Below are 18,946 nucleotides of genomic sequence, written 5' to 3'. Positions count from 1 at the left end.
TATGAGCAATCTCTCTAATGTATGAGTCTAAAAAGGACGCGTTTATTTTGTACTCGGTTACTGAAGTACAAGGTACAAGTAGAAGCCAGTAAGAACTAACCTTACTTCTGTGGTTACTTTACGACGGTGAAATTCAATTACTTAGGGCTTTGAAAACAATTAATTATTATATGTCAAGTGTCGTGTATTACGAAAATTAAAATAGTTACAAGGTTTAAATTTAAAAAATGATTTGATTGTCATTTATCTCAAAGTTGTAACTAAATGTTATTTTTAATCGAAAAATAGACCCCCCCGTCGGTGCGCCACTAGCATTAGTGGAGGTCGAACTGGGGAGGGGGGAGTGTTTATCTGAAGGGTTATTAATATGAAATTTACTTTTCTATATATATATATATTTGCTAGCTTGACCCAATAAACTGACTGTGAGACTCACAAATAATTGCCCTGTCAACGTCAGACACCTATCTAAAGAAACAGAAGAAAGCCACCACTTTCTTCAGGGTATGTACGAGTGTTATTTGGCGCTGATTTATCATTCATTAAATGCTATGTGCCTGAACGGATTTAGGTGTTTAATCCAATTTAATCAGAGTAAATATTACTGCCTTTATATACTTTAAACCCTTTTCACCCCCAATTCGGCTTCTACCAAAACTACCGCGGCTGACGAACAATTTCTGTCTGAGGAGAAATTCTCTTCTATCGAGTTCAAGGAAATCACGGTTGTTGAGTGCTTAAACAATGCAGGTTGGTTCCCAGCTTTGGGAAAATGCAATGATTTTGTTGTAAACTTATTACGACACTACAAATTAAATGTTAGAATCAGCAAGTGCTCAAACTTCTCTATGAGGTAAAAACTGAGGTGGAGTAAAGGCTTACTCTATGGAACAAGCCATTATAGAGAGCTACAAATATAAAATTTGGTATAGTGAAGCGTTAGTATCTATTTGAGTACAGTAAAAAAGCAAGGACTTTTAAGAACAATTAGACACAGTTCATGTTCTGAAAAAGGTTTTGCGTATTCCTGTTCAAAAAAGGAGTCAGCAATTTTTAAAGTGAAGACCTACTATATACATTAATTTAAGTGAGTCTCTTCTTAAATACAAAAATCCATAACAAATATTGTTATAGTTTTGACTATTATATTTATTATTTATTTAATGCACTAATAAATTAACATATGTCTTATTTTTTATACATGGCATGCTTTTTACAAGTATACAGAATACAAACAGAATATAAAAAATATATAAATTAAAGCATGTAAATCCAAAACATTCGGAAAACAACCAGAGCTGTCATTAGGATGAGTTAAGTTTTTTATAGCCCCAAAAAAACCAATTATAGACTGTTTTCCAATAGTGCTTTGTGTTTCTTGTATCCCACATATATAAAAAATTTAAAAGTAGGCTCTTTGGATATTAACAAAACAGTTGTTGATGGGCAAATATAAAAAAAGAAAACAAGATTTTAATATATTAGCTTACAACATAATAAAAAGAACACTCACTTACCCATTAGGCACTACCCATTACCATTTTATCATTTGAAGGGTACACGGGAAAAAGAGTCCCAATGAGTTTGTTAGGAATTTAGGTTTTTAAAAGTATTGTCAGTTCCTAGAGCAGCGGTATAAGTCTGTCTTATTGCAAATGTAAATATAAAAATAAGTATACAGAAAATACACACTATGTGAACAGTTACCCTCGGGGAAAAGGTGCTTATATCAAACATTGCTTAGGGGAAATGGGCTTAGTACTCGGGATACAGGGATTCATTGACACTTGAAGTACTCCTTTTTTTGGATAGTCTCTAATTACAGGTTTATTAATTTATTTGGTAATTTTTAATGGGTTTTATTCAATTGAATGTGAGTGGGGAAGTGTAGCTTACAATACAATGGAAAAAGGGTTTGGTGTTAGTGTTACTTTTAAGAAACCTGAAAATGGCAGCAAAAAACGTAAATATTACGAAAGAAAGAAAGATGTAAGTATAAAAATTCAAACTTATGAGTCACGAAATGGGAAAGTATTTTGAAGCAATGCTGAAAGAAACATGGCTTGAAGTGCTTAAACAGTTCAGTCTGCTCGCAAGTTATGAAATACAGATTTCCTATCTTTTTGGCTTCATTATTGTGCTTCCAGTTCAGTGAAAAGCAAACAATAAAAATGTCCGAAAATGTGACGGAATAAAAAAGTACAAAGTTTATGGGGTTTTTGTGGGTTAAACAAAGAAAAACGTTGAATGTTAAAAAGCCTTCATTGTCATTTATGGCATCAGAAAGAAAAAGATTGAGTACCTTGTCAAGAATTTGAAACTATCTGGGATATCCCTTAGAAACAAGCGAGGTAGACAGAACAATAGACCACATAAACTGACAGAGAAAGAATTTAACAGCGTAATGTCCTATAAATCCTTATTTAAAGGCCGAGGCAGCCACTATGAAATGCACGATTTTTCAAAAATACATTTATCAGTATTAATGTAACAAGTATATACAGTATTCTAAGAAAGATTTCTCACCAACAAGATATCGTATGAATCATATAGAACAGTTTTGTGCGGATGTTTTAATATATCGTTTGGGTATCCTCGGGCGGATACATGCAGCACCTGTGACCAATCTATTACTAAAGTGAAGTCTTTAGAGTTTGAACTAACAGGGACCACAGATCAGAATAGGGACAAAACTATAGTAGCTACTAACACGTTCAAAATTGAGAATGAGGTGCTTATGCGAAAAGCTGAACACTTCTACACAAGGAAAAGGCAAGCAAGGAAGATTTTACACGAGAGGCTATCTGTATTAATTACAGGATAACCTTGTCAGTACCTAATATACATACTCAGGACATACTTTACAAAAGGCAACTGTTCATTCCTTCAATGTCCATTTCGTATCTGATTCCAGTAGCATATTTTATATGCATCCTCAAACATAACAGTATACACTTGTGGACCATTTCATCTATAATTATTTGAAAGAGAATGTGGAGCACTTAAAAATTCTCGAGGATTCTTGAGTTGGGCAAAAAACAAATTTTACCTTCATCGGTTTATATAAAATCATACATATCAGGAGAAGAAACTTAAATCTGTGAAAGTAACATTCCCTATAAAAGACCATTCCTATATGGAAAACGATAAAAATATAGGCCTTATCAATTTCAAATCCCGAGCTGAAACATTCTCGGATTAGGTTAACACTGTCAAAGACTATCGTCGGAATCCAACAAGTTTTCTGGAAGAGGTTAACTATACATTTTTCAGAGGACGGCCTTCTTTCTTCGATAACATGCATTCCAAGAAATGCACATTTCAAACAAACCAATTACATAGCTTCAGATTGTAAGCGGCCATCATCTCAGATATAATGGAGCATTGGAATATGCATCTGTACTTACTTCCTTCAATCAACCTACCAAAACCAGAGGCCGTAAATGGAAAGATGAGTTACCACCTACTACCAGCCCTGCTTTGTACATCAAACGAATTCATTATTCCTGACCAATGCTATGAAGGTAAGCATTATTCATTAGCTCATACCTTACTGTTTCAACAAGTAACCAAAACAATGATGTCTCCAGAGAGGATAAGAAATACCTCTTAATATAGGTTGCCTAGCTATTCCAAAATTCTTCGTCATTAAGAAATTTGGATTAATTTGATGTAGTGCCAAAAATTTTAATTTAACTACCAAATTAAAATAGGATTTATTGAGAATCTCCATTAATATTAATATTTTGCTTGGTTTTGGAGATAGTTTGCCAATAACTGCTGCCAAACATAAGGACCTACAGGACCTTAAAAAGTTTCACGGGGTTCCCAGCTGCTACATTTTACAGGTTCTACTTTGCTCATTATGATTATTTATTCCCAACCCACATCCTTAACGTCTCATTAAAATGCCACCCGCAAACAGAAACAAGAAGGGGTTTAAGTAGAAGCCTTGTAAACGTCAGCACGCACGCGCGTAGGGCCGAGCCGGTATGTAGCCTAACCGTATCAGGATGAGATACTACCGTATCAGGATACGAGCGCCGTATCAGGAGCCAGTCTGTCTGGCCGAGAGGAATGTTTATCGGGCAGCAAGAGAGCGGGAACAGCTACAAAATCTTCCAATCTGGGAAAGTGGTAAAAACCCGGCCTGGAGGATCTGGTCTCTAGAGGTCTGCACAAGTTTCAGTCTGTAAAGTCTGAACAAGTCGTACGCTGTGTGCTTATTTATAGAGATATAAAGGGTTTATGTTTTATTGATTTAATCAATAAATCAATCAAGTTTGCTTTTAGTAGAATTTGTTGAATCAATTGATTTGTTCTTAACGATTGATCAATGTTTCTTTAGATATACTTTTCTAAAATTTTTGTTCTTAAATATATCCTATGTAACAATGACGAGGGAAGGTTTTCAATGTCAAGCGGAACTCGAATTAAGTTAGTTATGGTATAAATTTATTCATAACTGAGAATACCACGGATTTTAATAACTCCTGTGTCTTGATGAATATTAAAGGATAACTCAATCAACGCCATATAGTTTACAATACGGTTTACAAAGTACTTCCCAGAGAAAAATATATTAGAATAAGTATAGAATTATAACATGAGATACATTATATTAAACTTGAATAATCATAAAGTCCTTCTCAGAAAAACTAATTAAAAACAGAATTAGTCCTTACGGTTAAAACGGAAGTTGTCTTTTATAGTTGAGTGATAAGTGTTAGCTCACCGAGGAGATTCAACTTTGGTTTTTCTTTTGAACCTGGCTTTTTGATAACTAAGATGTAAGTATCCGAGCTTTATACAGTCGATCAGGCGAGAGTAATTTGTATTTAATAAGAACCCGATCTAGTTATCCGTGATATCGACATAATATCCTCAAAAAAAGAATACATCGTCAATTTTATTACTTTTGATGGGGAAGGAAATGTGGTAACGAAATATTTGGAAATAGCAAATGATCTAACTGTGGCACATGAATATTTCTTTCCTTCACAACACTCATATAACAATTATTAACATTCATTTGTTTAAGTATTTTAAGCGAAAAATATATAGCCTATCATTAAATATTTTTGTTCTTTCAATGCTTTATTCCGGTCACAACCAAAAGTTGTATCTCAAGAGAAATTTGTATATCAATTTTAAGAAAAATGAAAGCGTTCCCGGGTCTATTATGCAATCAATAAATATTGGTTTCAAGTATGTGTCTCATTCGTGCTCAGAAATATAACGGTTATTAAAAAAATATATATTAAAACCATTTTAATATATTGTTCAACAATAAAGTTTCCTTGTACAATGGATAAATATTACAAGCTTGCATATTAGGAAGTGGTTTTTAGTTTTCATTGGACGTATTGGAGAATTCGCTAAAGTTATGTAACATATTCCTTCTCGTAACAGTTTTACTACTACTCCAAGTTAGTAGTTGAACAAAATATTCTGTTTTTTTTTTTAAGTCTTTCCAAATATTTTTTTCCTTTCCAATATATCATACAAAGTATGTTCGGATATATCCTGGGTAAGAAGACTTGTCATCTGATCAAATCACTCAAATCAGTGGATTGTTCTGATAAGGATCTCTCAACTATTCACAAAAGACGAATAAGATTTTTTTAACTTTTTGATGATGAGATTGTGATTCAGGCAGTCAAAAGCCGTGGAGGAATCCAGGAAAAGCGCAGTTGAAGTATTTCTCTCTTTAAGGTCTTGTATTACAAGTTTCTATGAGTTTGATCATTACAGTATTTTGGATATCCCTTCCATATTTCCATTTCCACTGATGGGATTTGTTTTGGCTTTGTTCAAATGGTTTATTGAACATTATCGTCAATTGAGAGCTGAGTTCATTAGCACAATGTTTTACGGCTTTAAGTGATATTGCATCGTTGCCAGATGAGTCTTTGATTTAAGACATCAACATCTATTACTTCCACTTCACTTGTATGAGAGAGTTGAAAGTATATCATTTTTAAATCATCGTAGAAATGTTGCTGTCACCTCCTTGTTGACTAATTTACCTTAAGAATGGTTACTTTTGTTTTTTTCCTGACTCATATTTTTTATACTGTCCCATACATCCTTTGATTTGTTTTCTGCATTGTTGGCGTAGTTTTTGGATGCTTCATTCCTAAGAAATCTAAGCCATAAGTTGTATGTTTTTTATCTCAACTGCTTGTTTCCTGTAATCTACATTTAATGCTGTTTGAATTGAAGCAGGATTTCGAGGTAGTTTGATTTTCTCTAATAACTTTGATATTAAGTTGATTGTATCATGAGTGCTTCCTGATGGTGATCTATATATTTCTATTACATGAATATCTGCTCGTTTTAATGTAATCATCTTGAACTTTATAACTAAAGTTCACATGTGAGTTCTTCGTAGAACTGGTATCTCAACGGATTCTGTATATGCTTTCAGGCCCTCGTTTACATAAGTAGCTACACCAACTTGTTTGTGCACTTCTCTGCTGAAGTGAGCTTTTGAAGAAAATTATGCAATTTTCTGCCATTTGCTCTTGCTTGAGGCCGTGTTCTCTTATAATCATTATTTCAGGTTTCATCGCTTCCATTATATGGAAAAGTATGTTTAATATATTGGAGACACATTGAATGTTTTAGTGGAAAATAGTAATGCTGGAGCAATTTGTGGCTGTTCTAGTCTAAAAATTAGTTAACTTGGGAAGCCTAAAGTATTAATTTTAGCTGGACTTTTATATGCAAAGGTATCAGGTGTTATACTATTAGTAGAATTGTCATTGGTAGTTTTTGTACTCCACCAACACCCACAGACAGTTACAATTAGTGACAGTTACAGTTGTACAGTTTCATGTTTTAACTTATTAACATGTTTCTGTCTATAAGTCTGCTATGAGTTTTGTGGCTTTGATGGGAGGTGATATAGTCACTTAGAAATAATTCTTCTGAGGTCTATAAAGATATGAAACGTTCTCACTATTTGATTTTCTAGTGAGTGAGGTTTTGCAAAGTCCTAGGCTTATTCCATGATTTTATATATGTTTTGCTGCTTGAAGTGATCCGCATAAAGATTTTCTATTTTTCCTGGTTTTGATACTCTACGTTTCGTTGGAAAGTTTTTATTCTGATGTTTTTCTTTTGGAATAATGTTAAAATACCAGGAGTAAAGAATGAAGTTGAATTGTACTCCTGGGTTTGGTTGGAAATATTGTCTTGAGTTTGCTTTTGCTTTCCGTTTTGTTGTGTTGAAGCGTCAATTTTGCTGTTTTCGAGTGTATACGAGTTTGCCCTCGTGGTCGATGCTTCTATATTGCTTGTTTGTGTTTAAAAACTTTGTGTTTTTTTACTGTAGGGTTTTCTACATTTTTATTTTATTTTGAGTATTTAGATCCATATGTTAGATGTTTGATCTTTTTCAAGTTTGCTGATTATTACTTCTTTGTTCATTGTCATGCTCTTCAAAAGTCTCTATGAGTTCTTCTTCGATTTCTTATTATTTCTCCAATTGAATTTTAATGTTATGAACCATTTCTTGTAGCGTATTATTTATGTTCTTGATATGTTCAATTTTACTTTCTCCGTTTTGTCGTGTTGAAGCGTCAATTTTGCTGTTTTCGAGTGTATACGAGTTTGTGCTCGTAGGTCGATGCTTCTATATTGCTTGTTTGTGTTTAAAAACTTTGTGTTTTTTTTTACTGTAGGGTTTTCTACATTTTTATTTTATTTTGAGTATTTAGATCCATATGTTAGATGTCTGATCTTTTTCAAGTTTGCTGATTATTACTTCTTCTTCTTCAAAAGTCTCTATGAGTTCTTCGATTTCTTATTATTTCACCAATTGAATTTTCATGTTATGAACCATTTCTTGTAGCGTATTATTTATGTTCTTGATATGTTCAATTTTACTTTCTAGTTTCAATATATTAGTTCCAATACAGTATATTAGTTCTTTTGCACTGTCCGATTCAAATATTTGTATGTAGTTTCAAATTTTCCAGAATCATAATGCGTAAATTTGTTTAATAATTTTTTTTTAGAGAGTATAGTGTTTAAGGTCAGTGTTACCTAAGTTTTCCAGGTCTTTAATTTTAGGTTGGATTTCTATTAAGTCAGGGTCATGGATTTCCGGAACGTTTGTTTTGTAAGAGTTTTCAGTTGCCTTGAGGTTCGGTAATTCTATTATCGTTACTTATCTGTTTGTCATTTTGATTATAATCTTTTAGCTGTGTGGTCCCCGTGGACTTGCTGATTGTGTTTGGTGAAGATGTCCAGCCATATATAAATTAGACTCTGATTGTATTTCTGCCGATTAGTTTTTGTAATGTTTGCACATATATCAAGGAACCACATTTGCTGTGCATTGTCCCTTGCAGTGGATTCCTGAATGTTTAACACCAACCCCATACGTTCCACACTAGTATTTTGACAAATACATTTATTGCCTTACTATTTTAAATGTTGTAGTCTTTCTGACTTTGGCAAGTTGTCAGTCAAATTCTTAAAGTACGATAATTAGAACAAATTTTTCTGACAATTGTCTTCAGAATAATTTCTTCAACACAGATTTTTCGCTATAAGGACTCGACTATAAGTCGTCAAATAGAAGTTGAAGCTTCATAGAAGCAGAATAAGCCCACATAGACTATCTTTCTTTATTTTAGACAATTTCGGAATCCAATAGATAAGTGAGATTTTTATATTTTTTAGGTTCGGTTAGCCAAACAAGGAGATTTTGACTAACCAAAAAATACTGATTGATCAAATCTTGATTTTATAATATTAATAATTTATCAATGGTTAAACTGGTTATTGAACTCTAGTCACTATTTAAGACTTTATAAATAAAGTACCAGTTACCCACGACATTGTACGAAAATTACTGCTGAAAAATAGTGACAACATGAGCATGTACTTTTGACATTCTTAACACTCGAGTGATATCACAGTCACCGAAAGATATTTCAGCCCCCTGATGCATTTTAGATTGAAGTTTAAAGAACCGTGTTTTGAATTTTTGCTGGGCATTGACGAATCAGTCTGTCCGGACATCTCAGGACGATATTGGTACCGTACTTGTTAATGATGTGGGGTTAAAACCTTAATGTAATGCAAGAAGAATCCAACTTTTGACTGATAACTATTCAACCTATCCTTTTCCTAATAAATATTGATAAACCTCAAGGTTTAATATTATTATGTGGCCTATTTAAGTTCCCAATATTCCAAAGCTTTAAATGCGTTGTTTTAGTATAGAAAAATAAAAACCTTTTAAAGGTTGTTTGAATTACGTTTTTTCTCCTCTAATCAAGGGCTTCAAAGTAACAGGCTGCTCGTATACAATTTACTATTTCGGGCCAGGACTTGGAGTTCTAACAGCGGAAAAGCCCAAAGTCAATGTTCAATGTTGCCTATTTATTTACCAATTGGACCGTTGATAAATTACTGAACACGTTCCGTTCATAATTTACATCCACTGTACAAACAAGTGATTCATTTACAGTATGGCTACTCAGAACTTGAGGTACCCAAATAAAACAAGTCTGACCCTATTCTAATATAGTAGGCTACACTCCCACACGACCCTTCCTTGCCTCGTATATAAACCTCGCCGCATTAGAGAACTGTTTACTAAATAATCTAAACCGTCATAACCTAAGTATGGGAATGTTTACCACTATTGCTATTGAGAGCCTTTCGTCACAAATATTGTAGGTCTTTTATGACCCTTCTACCCTTGTTTGTAAATAAGACCATCACCCGTTCCCATGGAGAATTGTCATATTTTCTCTAAATGTTTCATTAAAATGTATCTGGAAAAGCACATACGGGTATGCCTAATATTCATCCAAAGGATTTTTGGTTTTCTTGAAGAGTGTAGTTTTTTTTTAATATGTACCACAAAGTACAAAAATGATTTGAGATTTTTTCTGAAAGGCTGATTAAAAACATAACACATTAAAATAGAATTTGGATGCATTATAATTAAATGTACTACATTTTCAAGACCCGTAAGATCGTTAATGATTGAGGTTTAGCATTGTTCTTATGAGGATACAATCAAGATTGATGCTAGTACGATATCCAGCCCCTAATATTAGGGATTAAGGTAAAACTGCTGTAAGTCATAAGCAGAATCCAGTCTGTCTTCATAACTCCAAACAGTGAGATGTTATTAAGTCCAGCTTTGGATATTTGAATAATATTTTTTTTAACTTTCTGTTCCAGTCAATTCCAATTTTAGAATGATAAGAGAGTATATCATGTAAAGACGGTAGCTTGTATAGATCACACATAAAATTTAAGCAAGTTTTTCTTTAACTTAAAAAAATGTCAATAATACGTTTACATAGACAAGTTACTTGTTCCAGAGGACACCATCTGAAGTCCTCGTACTGCTCCATCACCTGGCGAAGGACGACCAAGAGGAACATGTCCATGTTACTTGGGATTTTGTTCCTTGTGCTGGTGTTCTTCGGTTCTGCCTGGCTTAAGGTTCTGTGGTGATGAAAAACGGGTTTCTCTTTTATATGCGTAGAGATGTGTTTCTGTTTTTTTACTGGTCTTCAGGTGTTTGGACGCAGAAAAAATTCCAAAATAGGTTTTGCTCTTTAAATGCTCTGAATACTTGCGAAAGATTGCACTCAAAACGTCTGCAAAAGATGAATTCTGAAGCACCTTACTCAGAGCAAACAATAAAATGAAAGTCGTATCCTTGGAAATAACTTAAAAGACAACAAATATTTTATAATTCATCTTCATTAGTTTCCATGGATTTTCTGATTGTTGAGGGGCAATATACAGATTTCAGAGTCCACAAAAAATTATTAATGACCTAATATTACAATATTATTAATTGTAATTTTTAATTTGTAACTGCTTGAGTAATTTACATACAAACAGATTTCTGTACGTTGATGAAGTATACCAGTAGACTTTGACTCTTGCATTTTTTGTTTTCTTAAAAACGAAGATTGAGATATTGTTTAACTTGGCAGTGGCACTTCCCATTCACCTTTAGATTTTAAGTAGAAAGTAAGTAAGTCTCAGGATGCATTTTATCAAAGCCATAGACAGAGCCTGTCTGAAATATAAACTCAACCCATGCAAGAACTTATATCGGCGCTCTCCCCCGAATCTATCACTAATATCTGCACATTCTTCTTTCATGATCCCTGCATCTTAGTAATTTTTTAATATACATATAAAGGTAACCGCTCCATAACGATCAAACCACGAAACCTTTTTTTTGTTCTCTTAAGACAAGAAGCTTATAAATTGCACTTAGTCCTATAAGAACCTTTGCGCTGCTTCCGGAGTGACAGGATATTCAGGGTGGGTAAGGTTAGGGAGTAGGGGCTGCCTCCTATAGAGATCCATGAGGAAGAGTTAGGGCACTAAATCTCAAAGTCATGTATGTCTTCCCGGCAGAAGGGGAAGCCAGCTCTGAACCAGCCTCTCCAGTCAAAGTAGGCAGGGGGTGGCACACCCTTGTTGAGGCCAGCAAGAACCTCTGAGGTTAGGGAACAAGCCCCCACCAACTCCAACCGTCATCTCCCACAGTAGACTAAACCTATCGAATTGCCCTTGAACTTCAGAATCTCAACATGTGCCGCTCCTGGATATCCATTAGGTTGTCCAGATTTAAGTGACACATCGGCTTTTGCTGTGCCCCGTGATAGGTTCAACTGGAAGGTATTAAACCAGCCAGAAGTGATCCCTGCTGGGTACCCACGAAACCTTCTAACAGGTATATATTTAGGCCTGAGACATTTTGTTTAAACTTCGCATGAGTATAGAATATTAAAATCTTGCGACAACACTATTATTACAATTATTTATCGAGATCTCTTTACTTTACTTTTGAATAATGAAGCCAAGAGACCAGGCTTGCAATATGTCTCGTACTATAGTGCGGCCAGCACGACAACGTCAGGGCGAGGTCACCAAGGATAGTCACAACAACCGGTTGTAGACCTCATTGGTAGCGGCGGCCAGGGCACGTGCTCCCGCCTATTGTTTTGTCTAGCGCTCAGTGAGTCAGTCAGCATTGCATTCCTGCATAATTCTTGTATGTCCTTGCTTAGGTTCAGCCTCGAACACTCGCTTACCACTAGGGAACCCCATTATGTTACGTTACGTTGTAGACACATAATTGACTATGTTCAGGACTGCGATCCTCACCCCCTCATCTCTTTTTTAGTAGACTATTCAAAATTATCCGTCGACTTTTGTGCGGTTCTATTGGTTGGGAGTTGTATCATCGGTTACTTGGTTAATTCCGTAACCCCGCCGTGTGGTCGCCGCGGCGTAGTACGTGGTGGTGGTACTGAACGTTTAAATCAAGAATATTGAATAATACGTATTCCAAATAACATAACTCGCTATAAAAGGGGCTTTGTATTCAAATCGTATTGAGAACCACGTAAAATAGTAAAATAGATAACTTGAGATTGTGGGAGAGTGGTGAGTTTAAGGAAAACATTGTACGTCAAAAGTCGGGTTTAATCTAAACCATTCCAATCGTATATTTACAACACACAGTGCCCCTAATAGTTATGGAAACTTGAATGAGCATTATACTAATCAGTCCAACTAGATGGGGTTAATAGTTTACTCAGAATTACGACTGGACGGTACTATCTTCAGCTTGTACGTAAATATTCAATTCGGACTAATTTTTAAAATCTAATGGATAATATATATTCTGTCCGAATCGCTGTGTGTGAGAATAAATTAATATTTCGTATCGTAATCAAACTAAAATCATTATATATCTGAATCTGAAACTTTCTTCCTTTTATGGCAGTCATTGGTTATGAGAGCTGATAAATACCAAACCTATGTGTTAGTGTGATTCAAAGTTTTTATTTATTAAACAGATCGTGGTAAATCATGAGGCTTAAATTATCCATAGTAAAATAGTAATAAAATCAATGTATAATAATAATACAGGAAAGTACTTAAATTATTCCTATTACATCCATCTCCTATTTTTGGTATTAATATAAGTTTCATTCTAGGACCAGATGCAGAAGATACTATAATTTTGTCTTCGTATTAAAAACAATAATTTTACTAATTTGAACCTAACTAAATATTTTTACATTTGAAATACGTAGTAGTCATAGTGTTGATTTGGTTATCAAAATATTTTTATTTGTTTTCTCAAGAAACAATAATTGATACCTTGATGTTCTTATCTAATCGTGTTTGCGGGGTGGTTTCCCTCATTTGATGTGAGAAAGCTTATTATCGCCAGAAGTTATCAATGCCCTTGAGATTGATTTGTGTCGGTCTGAGGTGGACAAGGAACTAAAGTTTCCCATGGGAACCTCTGGTACGTGGGCGTGAGTGACTCCCAAAAACACAAACACTTAGCTGTTCCGGATTCCGCTCTAGAATCCAGACCACAGTTGGAAAGCGCTCTTCGGAGGAAATGTTAAAACTTTTGTTCGACCCACTTATTAATTCTACAAAATTTGACGCCACCTTTTAAATTTTTTGCTACTTGAATTAATAGCAAGAAAATCTTTGTTTTTGTAAAAAAAGTCATTCGTAAAAATGAGGAGTGTAGGTTTGTACTATAGCACAATATGCGTGTGTGTTTATTTGTGCAGCCTTTGTGTTTATTATTACAACCTTGAACACTTAACCGTCCTTTGACTCATGAGTTATAATTCATTCAATTATTTATTCGACCCGTTAACTTTATTACAATATAATATTTCTAATCTTTCTGTATACAATTTTCATGATACAATAAATCTTACTCACCAAAACTTACATGATAGTAAATAACTACCGCATTAAATACATTCTTCATTAATTATAAAAAAGTCATTTCTCAAAAAAAAAAAATAATATTACTAAATCTTATTAATTCAGAATTCAAAATTGTCTGTAATTCGATAAAGCCAGATTGTTACACACGTATTGAGGTACCAGTTGTATTTTGCTCCTTAAATCAAATAATTACACCATTATACGTGTACTAGTTAGTTACAAAATAACAATAAGACTGACATAAATTACAAAAATTACGGATTTGTAGTTAAATTTTTGTACGCAAACACTTTTTTTCTCAGTTTGCTCATTCTTTCTAAATAATAATACATCTTAAATCCCAATACAGTTTATTTACCTCCGTTTCCAAATTAGATTATGTAATTATTTTATGAAGAATGCGTGCTTATTGATATGTGGACAATAATCGAGATGAACCAAAATTCCAGAGAAAACTTGTTCACCTGTAAACATACATGACACTTCTGAAAATCTGACACAAAATGATGGACAAGTTTTTGTTGTACTGAGTATACAAAGTATTGAACAGTGTTCCGAATATGAATTGGCTGTATCAACACTCCGTAATCTCGTCATGCAGTGTCATAGACGTCGTCCAAGAGGGAATTTCCAGCCTGAAGAGGTTCATGGAAGGTACGAGTGTATTATGTATAAAAGGTACGTAACAACTAGAGTTAGTAATTTTGCAGCTATTTATATAAGCATAAATTTAATGTTTTTAGACTGTAACTGGAATTATATTTCATTTAGGATATCATTATGATAGAAATAGGCACAGCCACTACAAAAAATTATAATGAGGGAAATAATTATAAATGTTTATCTATGTAGAGATGAGGCAGTTAAAAATTGCTGACATTAAAACAGAATGAAATGTCGTGCTCTTCAGTTACTGCATTTTGGGTAAAGATTTTTGAGGTGTTCAATTTTGAAAACTAAAATTCTTCTATTATCAAACGAAAAGTGGTGCTATTTATTTAATTTTTATAATGTTCCGTTAATTACTTTAACATAAATGCCAAGTTTTAAGCTTTTTGCAATTCCCATTATTTATATAACAAATAAAAAAGCGCACGAACAAACAATAAACTACGTGATATGAGATATGTGTTCATAAGAAATCTTTAGCTTGTTTTGTATCTATTATCATTTCCTGAAGTTGTGCTCAAATCCCTGACTATGTGTTCTCGCAAAATACCCTGAATACAAACGGAATCATGTTATATTTGAGTACAAGGTACTTAAAAGTCGCAGTAGATATAAACACACTCAAATTTGTATTGTAACTCAAATTAGTATAAGTATAACTATTCCAGTACACGAACGCACCCAGGCGAGTTCTGGTGTTTTAGGAGGAATCCGAAACTCGTGGGTTACAGCTGGGTTCCTACTTCCTGGAAACCTAACTCCAATTCCAGGTGTTATCCGTTCACTGCTCAAGAGTCTGTCTCACCTGAGTAAGCGTGGAAGTCAGAGACACAGGTAGACAATCCTACACAACCCTATACTGCAAATAAACTCTACCATTGTACTGTGTCTCAATGTAACACACTAACTACGGCAGGTAACCTCTAATATCGTGGCTGTTTATGAGATTGACATTTAACTGCGTCGCGGCGAATGTACTTACATATACAGTATAAATATTGTAGGAGAACACTTTGTTTTCTGCATACACCTTTACTCCACTGTCGTGGCCGTCCATGTGATTAACATTTAACTACGTCGCAGAGATTGTGTAAAAGGCCAGTGAATTTGGAGTCCTTAGTTGGATAGTAGAAACATTTCCTTTTCTACGCCTGTGACGTAACATGAATGTCTTGAAAAATTCTATGCTATTTTATTGAGATGATTCAGTGCCATCTATGGTGTCGGTGTCATCAAGGTCAGTAAACCGGAGCACCGAATTCGACCAGCGACATGATTCGTGGTGCACACTTATGGTGTAACCTGAATGTCCGTGCGAACATTCACAAAATTTGATTGATTAGTTTATAAGATTTCAGTGTTTAAAACGTCAACTGTCACTTGGGTAGTGCCTTGAACTCCGTAGCCATTTCGTTGCGCATGACTGAGATAACATGTAAAACATCTCATTGATGTTCTTTCAATACTTTATGACTTTCAGTTAGTCATACCTTTACGGGCCAGTCGGAGACATAACATATGAGATAAAGCGTGGTAAGTGACTGTCGTAAAATAACATAAATTGTTGTAAACTTTATTCCTGTCTGTTTTATCTTTGTGATTTCCATAACTTCTTGAACCTATTAGGTTCTTACCCAATAGGTGCAATAAACTATGGAATTCAATTACATATAGTTTAGAAGTTTAAGACATTTGAATAACTAGATATATTGAATAAATTCAAGACCGTTATTGAAAACAAGGGGGTAATTATGTTATAAATAAATATATGAAACTGTACAGTTTAACCCAATGTCTGACGATAATAATATTTATTGTACTATTTTCAAATCGTTAAAACTAATAACATTTTCAAAAACCACTTTATAACTTAATTTTCAACTAAAAGCTCCAAATTTGTGTTGACTACATCACATATTACAAAATAAATAGTGAATTCAATATTTATTTACTAAATATGTTAATATCTGACATAAATTTTAACTGAATAAAGCCTCAATACATCCTAGCGTAATATATCGTAGATTAATTACATCTTAGCGTAAAATACACATTAACCTATTTATTAGTTAATAAATAGTCCAACCAATTCCATTAGTTAGATTAGTCCAACTTCCAAGTAATTTGTTTGTAGGAACATATAACGAACATACACTCATGCTGCATAATCAAACATCATTATTAACAGTTGTTACCGTTGTTACCTATTCTGGATCCAGAAGTCGACGTAGATATTCGCCAGAACTATATATGTATATCTACGACCTGTATATGGTGAATTGGTGAAACTAGATTACGAGCTTTGAACCCTTCCCCCATTGAAAAAAACGAATTATACGAGTTTGGACATTCCAAAAATATCGAGGCACTTTCCACAGCATCGCAACATTAAAAAAAGCGAGATAAATAGAGTAAACCCAGTCAAGGTTATAGCCTTCAGCACATCAGAAATGTTAATAAAACTTGATGAAAACTGATTATATTTTTTTCCTTCTTTGATGGATAGAAAAATAATGACTCGCCAGATGTTATACCAGCATAAGAGACATTGAGCCAAAGTTATCAACCCATTTGTGTGGTATTATGTATTCTACTTCCTTTTTTATCATTCCTTTAATTTCTGTATTCGAATTCCTTGGAAATGGTGGAATATGATAACAATAAAAACAGGAAATATGATTCCGGTAACTCATTGTGCAATTAATTCAAGAATTATAAATTTGATTGGTACATACATAGTTGCGATGCCAGAGTGAAGTTGTTAGGAAGACAGACGTTAGTAGTTATAGTACAAGTGGTGAAAAGTGCTGTTTATACCTGCACATAATTATACATGAATGGATACATTATATGAGTGGAAAATTTTATAAAGGTACAAAAACAGGTGGTGAAGGTTGTTTAGCGACAAAAATTCTTGTGAATGAAAACATATTTAATAGATTATAATATATTGATATTCCAGGACCACTTTGTTTTTACTAGTGTGAACTTTCTTTAGCTTTGAATTGATAGTCTATAAACCCGTGCAAGAGGCGTGTATGTCTACGATTTATTATTTATAAAAAACTTAGGTATCCTTTTAGGTTTGGTTGGATCTTTTTAACTTTAGTTTACTTGCCAAATTATTGTGTTTATGAAAACAAAAGTCTCAAAATCTAAATTTTTAAAAATTCTAGAAAAGGTAGGCTAAGCTAAATCAGATTTGTATTTTTCTCAAATGCTCATAAGTTGTAATTGCACGTTAAGGCTAATACGAACTTTAGATACTCGTAATTCCAAAAACTTTCTTAGAGCAAAAAATTCATTTCTTTTTTAACTACCTAACTTAGAAGTTCTATTATTTAAGGCTTTAATTTGAAAACTTTCCAGAGACTTTAAGCTAAACGCTGGTTACACTACGATAGGACGGTCAGTGAAACAGTTTATCTGTTTATACGTCTTGATAGAGAGCAGTTTTCAGTTAACAACGTTGCGATCCCTTTTTCTTAGCAATAAGCGGGCTGTCAACACCTCCAACAACCGATATGTCACTGCCAAGTGGAGATGAAGACAATGTGTCGCAGGTAGAACAATAGAAGAGGTGGTGTCTTGGGGGTCATGACCGTGTAGGAACCGTGTCATTGTCCTTTACAGCTCGGTCAGATTTTTGAATGGAACATCAGATGAAATGTGTCTCAACCTTTTGAGGTTACCTCTCGTGGCTTATTCAATAATCTCTTCAGTTGCACAATTATACGCACAGGTATTGTACGATCATATCCTAGTATAACTGAGATGGACAGTGCAGAAATTCCTCTTGTATCTAAACGTGTGATAATTGCGATTTTCAATGGACAAATGCAAACTTTTAATTGACAAAAAGTACAACTATTTACATTTTTATGATCTGTGATACATCTAATTGTGCGATATTTTTCAGTTTTAAATTATTAATACAATCCCAAAGTTTTTAATATTGTTTAAAAAATAATTAATAAAGTATTTTCTTGGTTTTTTGTTGTCATATTCAAAGCGTATATACCTTAGAAGAAAGACGAAATCAATGGGATGTAATACGATATTTTTCAATTCAAAGATCTACACACACACTTCCAACAATTTTTAAATGAATTTTTCTTAGTTCTATGTACTGTATGTCTAATATCACCTATATCTAAAATTAGATACATAAGCCTACAATTATAAAAGAACAAAAAATACGCGTTGTATAAGGACGTCAAAAAGTGTTAACAGCACTGGGATATAGCCCAGGACGGCAGAATTCAGGGGGCGGCAAATGTTGGTAAAAAAGTAAAAACATAAATTATTCCAAAAGTTTAAAATATGTGAAAAATTTACTTGTTAAATTTGTAAACATAACAATTTGTGAATTGGAATTGTCTAAACAATCATTTGCTTAGTAAATTTCGGATGACCTAAATCCTGAATTTAAGTATTATTAAAATCAAAGTCACGTTATTGTATTGTAATTCCTAAATATCCTTCTTTAATTTGATTGTCCTTAATC

This window comes from Homalodisca vitripennis, chromosome 2, assembly GCF_021130785.1.
Source record: "Homalodisca vitripennis isolate AUS2020 chromosome 2, UT_GWSS_2.1, whole genome shotgun sequence".
Lineage (NCBI taxonomy): Eukaryota > Metazoa > Arthropoda > Insecta > Hemiptera > Cicadellidae > Homalodisca > Homalodisca vitripennis.
This window is presented reverse-complemented; position numbering follows the sequence as displayed.